Here is a 7018-nt window from a genome sequence, read left to right as displayed (position 1 = left end):
CACCCCTCATTGTTGTTTGCTTCTACTATTGTTTTGTTTGGGCTGTTTTCTTTCTACACCCCAGTTTTGAGTCCATGCTATTCCCTTCCATCTACATTTAAAAACAAAAAATAAAAAAAATTTGTCAAAGAATTCACGCTCAAGGCACGCATCCATACTCAAAGAAAACATTTTTCTCTCAAATTTCCTCCCATCAATTCTTTGCCATTTGAATCGATTTCAACTTCTACAGTTTTCTTTTCGTCGTTTTGACTCCATTTTTGCTCAAAAAATTATTAACACATGTAAGATACTCTCATGGAAGGCTAACTGTTCCAAATTGATCACGACTACATTTTCTTTTGAATTAATCCTCATCATTTAAAAGTTACAACAAAGTAAAGGAAATATTTTCCAAATAGTGAAATAATTATTTACCGAAAGATTCAACATGCTATCAAACCAAATTGAATTAAGTAGTGCATAAACCATTTTAAAGGTTATATGTAATTTTAAAAATTGATTTCTACACTTAAATTATTATAAAATGTATCACTAATCATTTAGCACAAAAAAAAATCATTGAGTTCAAAGTTTTTTCCTTAAACTATTTTTCAATAAATCACGTCTAAATAAAAAAAAACTAAAATAAATTACGTGTATTTTAAAAATCTATAAGATTTCTAAAATTTCACTTGTAGTTTGATCATCGAAAACACATTTTTATATAAATAATTACTATAAATAATTATTTTCACTTATATTTTGAAAGAAAATTTAAAATATATAGGAAATTTTTCAATTAATTAACACATCTAAAATAGTTCCAATTTCTTTTCTCAATATTTACAAAAAAAAAATATGATATACTTATATACACTAAATTAGTGCACATGAAACAAATCATAAGACATATTTGGTTATGATAATGAATTACACTCGAGTTTCTATCAAGCCATAAAATTGGCCTAAATTAAAACACACCATCAATTTTAAAGATTGCAGAGGTCCGTCTTAATTTTAAAAATTGGATCCCTAATAAAAAAAATAAACTCAAATATAAATTTTGACAATGATAACACAACAACTACATTTCTACTAAAAAACAAAACTTCTTCAAATCTAAACTTCAAGTACTAGTTCACAAAATTTAGAATCAAGAAATCAATTATTTCAAATAAAATATTATGACACTCTCAGGATCCAATATTTACACGAGGCCATTCTAAACCATGTGAACAACAACAACAAAATTTCTTAAAAATAACACGTAATAAAATATGGTGTAAATTTTTAGCTATTTTAAACATTAAATAAAATCAGGACTATAGAATTATTATTATTTTATAAATCAACAAAAATTCAACTCAATGTTATTTCTTTAAAATAATCAAGTAATTCAAAATAAAAAGTTTAACTCAGTTAAATGGATAAACCACTCGATAAAAAGAGGCGGTGGTAATTTTGTAAATATTATTTAAAACTTACATGTTTAACTCCGTTAATTAAATAAACCACTTAAATAAGATGAGACGGTAGCAATTTTGTAAAAGATAAGAATTGTGTACGTCGGTTTTTAGATTCCTACGCCCTAACGCTTTAAACGTTCTCTTCTTCAAGACTTTCTACCGTTTTATCGTCAGCCCACTTCCCCCAACGTCCCCATTTTATCTAATGGTTGATATATAGCAATCATTTTTAATCTATATGGTGTAAAAATGATTTTTTATCATTTTGTTTGGAGACTAGATATGAACTTGCATTTATTTTTCTTTTAAATTTTGCCTTAGTCAAATATATGTTACAATATTTCTCTTGATATTTTATCATTTAACAAAAAATAATAATATGATTTACAAGAATTAATATATGTTACAATAAAATACATGTTTCATTTTATACAATAGGGCACAAAACAATAATGAAAATAATAACAATAAAGAAGAGAACAGTGATATACTATTGTTAAATTACTCTTAATTAATATGAATACGACACACTAGGACAATAAGTAAATAAATAAAAAAACAATGAATACAACATGATAATTTGTTAAACATGCAAGATGTATGAGTTTGACTACTATATCATGTTACATGTGTTGAACATTGTAACAACATTGATTCATGGATGCAGACACATAATTTTTTATAAGTTGTTATTGATTGTGTTTTTTTTTTTTTTTTTTTTTTTTTTTTTTTTTTTTTTTTTTTTTTTTTTTTTTTTTTTTTTTTTTTTTTTTTTTTTTTTTTTTTTTTTTTTTTTTTTTTTTTTTTTTTTTTTTTTTTTTTTTTTTTTTTTTTTTTTTTTTTTTTTTTTTTTTTTTTTTTTTTTTTTTTTTTTTTTTTTTTTTTTTTTTTTTTTTTTTTTTTTATGTTTGTATGATGAAAAATTACAAGTTGTTATTAATTGTATTTTTTAATGTTTGTATCATACAACATTGGGATTCAATTGATTGTGTTTTTTTTCTTCTAGATATTTGATATCTCGAGATCATTTCATTCATATCAAATTAAAGAAGTTCAAGAACGTTGTGTGGATTTTATCTTGAAATTAATTGAAGAAAATGACAATGTTAATGTAGGTATATTGAATATTAATGTGATTTTGTAATTTGATTAATAGACATCTAAATCATTTTTCCATTTTGTTAGCATTAGTCAGAAATGAGAGCTTGTATATTGTATATTTTATATCGTATATTTTGGTTATTAGACGATTATATAAAATTGTGGTTTGTAAGTTCAAAACTCTTATTTGAAATTTAATACGAAATATTATATATATATATGAATCAAGAGGATAAAAATAAAATGAGAAATTAAAAAAAAATATTATTTTAACCCTATCTATTAAGTCAGTTGATCAAAAGATATGGTTTAAAAAGTTGATTTGTTACACTTAATTTATGATGTTTAAGTCGGTTAAGCTAAATTGACTTAACATGGCAAAATTTTGCTAAGTCAGTTCATGAAACGAGTTAAAAACAACATATTTTTTAAGTAATATGCTGTTGACTCAGACACTAAACTGACTTAAAATGTACATTTTAACCGACTTAAAATGATAAAATTCTACTAGTGAATGGCTAATTCGAGAATGATGAACCATCAAAATGCCTACTGAGCCATTGAAGAGTTACTAAGGTAAGTAAAATATTTTTAGACTTTGACAATTCCCTGATTAATTTGTTTGATAATTTCTTTAATCATAAACATAATTCTAGATTTTTGTAACAATATACTAGTCATATATAATCAATAAAAAATAGTTTTTTATAGATCATTTATGTTTTAAAACATGTACAATTTAATTTTTTATTTATTTATTTTTTAAATATTGAGGTGACAATTCACATATGATTATTATTATTAAATTTTTGTTTATTTAGGATTTTAAAATAAGTGATTTGAACTATATATTTAAAAAAAATAATATTTATGAGAATTTACTTAAAAATAAAAGAAGTTATTTCAAATTCATTTTTTACTGAATAAGAAAAAGTAATTTTGATATTCATTAAGTTAGATATTCATTTTTAAAGATGTTAATATGATAAAAGTTTTTTTTAATGACAGCTCTCAAAAATAGTTTTATGAAGAAATTCTCCAAATAGCTTTTTATTTGAATTATTTTATTATTAAAAAAATTGTAATAAATAGATAAAATATTTAAAATATTATTTTTTTTAAAAACTAATAATTAATTTTGACCGTTCTTTTTTCTTTTGTACGACGAAAGATTGCTGGATCGTGCGATTGGATCTTTCTAGGGAGGGTGTTAGAAATTAAGCATAGACAACTTTAAAAAGTTTTATTTATTGATGAAAAAAAATAAAATTTCAATTGTACAAAATATACAAGAAAATTAATAAATTATAAGATATGCCAAAATTTAAAATTTTCAAATAGATTTAAAAATAACTTTTACTTCTAAAGTACTCCTCGATATATGAAATAAATCTTTCAATAAGACTTATTTTATATTTTACATGGTTAAAAGATATTTAAAGTTCAAAAAAAGTCACATGATCAAATTTTATTATAAAATTCACAATATATATATATATATATATATATATATATATATATATTATAATAACATACTACTAGTATTGAAAAAATTATAAAAATTTGGGGGACTATGGACATGGTTTCTAGTGGTTTTATTTACTTTACAAATTCAAATGTTTTTTATATATATAAATTTAAATGGTTTAGTCTGTGGCCTTTTTAAATTTCAATGGATTGGTATTTGGGTAAGTAGTTTTATTTTGCACTATATATAGGATATTTTCTTTTAGCATATTCAAGCATCCTGTTCAGTTCAATAATGATTATAAATTTAAATTCTTGGTTTTTATATTCAATTTTTTTTTTTGTTTGACGTGTGTGGAAAATCTAGTATTTATTGAAAATTTAAGAATATTTTTAGGTTTGAGGAAGATGATGATGAATTATTTTATTTTTATTAAAAATATTTTAAAAAATAAAAATTATTAATAATAATTCTAGATGAATTTTCACCTTGATTTTTTTTTAAAAAAAATGGTTAATTAATTGTACATGTATTAAAACATAAAAAAAGAACAAAAAAAAAGCGAATCTTTCCACATTTATAATTTTGCTTAAACAATTATATGTGATATATTTAATATCAATATTTTTTAAAAAGTATACAACCTCAATCTTATTATTTTTCATTCAAGCAATAATTATAATATTTGCTTTATTTTACATTTCTTACAACATTAGTTATTCCATAAGCATTGAGATATATGATATGCATCTAGTTTTCAATCGAGGAAATCTTTCCACACCCACCCCCTTTTCCCTTTCCCGCACCGTCCTTTGTCTTTCCTCCACCGTTGTGAGTCTTAGGTGTAGATGGCTTTCCAGGTCTTCGCCCACCATCAAACTTAGTTAACAATGGCATGTCTTTGGATGTCTCAATTGCCAGAGCAGAGAAAATAAATAATGCACAAAGGATACACAAAATAAAAGCCTTGGTTTTCATGGTTGCTACAATTTCTAAGAGTTTAATTGTTGTGGAACATATAAATACATTTGACAATATAAATAGGTATGAAATGCAAAGGGAGATTTATTAAAGAATATATTGTTTAATTGGCTTTCGATAATATTGAGCCATCAACACCTATAGAGCCATTGAAAGGATATTGAGGTAAGTAAAGCTTTTAAACTTTGACGTCTAGGAGTTCACTAAGTTCTTTGATAATGTCTTTAATCATAAACATAATTCTAGATTTTTGTAAAGACATAATAATCATATATAATCATTAAAAGTAAAATAGTTCATTACAAGATAAAATATACTTTTAGTCTTTTAATTTTAACTTAGTTCATGTTTAATTTTTTTTTTATTTTTTAATTTTATTTTATTTAGTCCTTTAATTTTTAATCAGTTAGAAACGTTAGCATTAAGTTATGATTCATTTACATAAATTTCATTATTTGTTAGTTCGGTTAAAAAATATGACATGATTGTAAGGATACGACGTATGCATAACACTATTGATGTAGTTAAATTAAAAATAAATATATTTTTTAATTAATTTTTATTAAAAATAAAAATTCAAAAAAAAAATCTTAGAATTATTCTAATCGAGTAAAAAAAAAACTCATTTTGATTCTTTAATTTTGATCCATCTCTCGGGTTAACCCACTATTTTTTTAATTTTTTTAATTAGTTTGTTTGATCTGTTAATTTTTTTTTCCAATTATTTTCCTCTAAATCTATTGTTCCAAGATGTTTATATTCTTTTTTATTTTTTTATTTTTTAAGTTTTAATTTCATATTTGCTTTGTTTTTTAATTTAGAGTTTTTAGATATTTTTTCTTTAAGTTTATGATGAAGGTTGATTATAAAGAATATGAAGAGTTCAATTGATTTTGTGGGAAGAAGGAATAACATGTCATTGGAAGCCTAAACCCTTTTTGAAACCATAGAAAAAAAAAAAAACCAACTACTAGTTTGTTCAAAAAATATAGAATATTAAAAAGAGTTGAGTAAAAGACTCCATTAAAACACAAATTACTAGAAATTTTTTTGGGAATATATAGTGGAGTTTCTCTTTTTTAACACAATGATTTTTTAATTTTTGTCGAAATGATGAATTTTTCATTTTCATTTTTTTTAATTCATATTGTAACACCCCAAATTTAATAATAAATCATTTCATTTATCTAATGGGATTTTATAGAATTAATTTAGTATTGCATGTGTTTACAATATGTGTTGACAAATAATTATGATTGATTTTTTTACATGTGTATTTGCTATAGTGTGATAATTTCTCATGTGTTTGACTTAATAATTTATTTAAATTATTGATAGGAATATTAAGTATATTTATATCTTTTTATTAATTTTAGATTGTTATTATTTTTAAGTGAAATATGTCATCCTTATTACCTACTAGATATTTAATAATTAAACTTATTTATTTTTTTATCTTAATAAAAGTAAAGTTAATAAAAATGTTTTGAATAATAATAATAATAATAATAATAATAATAATAATAATAATAATAATAATAATAATAATAATAATAATAAGAGAATAGGAATACAAAAAAAAAAAGACCGAAACACAATTTTCCTCTTCCTTCACCTTCTTCGTATACGCCGCCGCCAAAACCATTCCCTCTCGTTTCTTCCCTCGTCGACTGCGATCATTATAGTGGATGTCTTACAAAACTGAGACCACATTCGTGATCGTTGTGATCTCTTCTTCCATTCTCAACTTGAATCGCAAATTGAAACGTCTTATTCCTCTTTGTCAAAAATCACACCTCCACCATTTGACCAAGATTTCGGCCATCATGATTATCACCAAGTAAAATCGAGACCATATATGGACTCCACGAAACACCCTCTTTCATTACCTATGCTCGAAATCGCCAACCGTTACATTTAAAAAAATGGGTTTCCACCATTGTCGTTGATGTTTTCTTGAATTCCAGACATCACGTTCATCGTCTTGAAAAACTGATGTCGTTTTTGGATTCCTCTCGTC

Source organism: Cicer arietinum, chromosome 2 (genome assembly GCF_000331145.2).
Source record: "Cicer arietinum cultivar CDC Frontier isolate Library 1 chromosome 2, Cicar.CDCFrontier_v2.0, whole genome shotgun sequence".
In the NCBI taxonomy this organism is placed as follows: domain Eukaryota; kingdom Viridiplantae; phylum Streptophyta; class Magnoliopsida; order Fabales; family Fabaceae; genus Cicer; species Cicer arietinum.
This window is presented reverse-complemented; position numbering follows the sequence as displayed.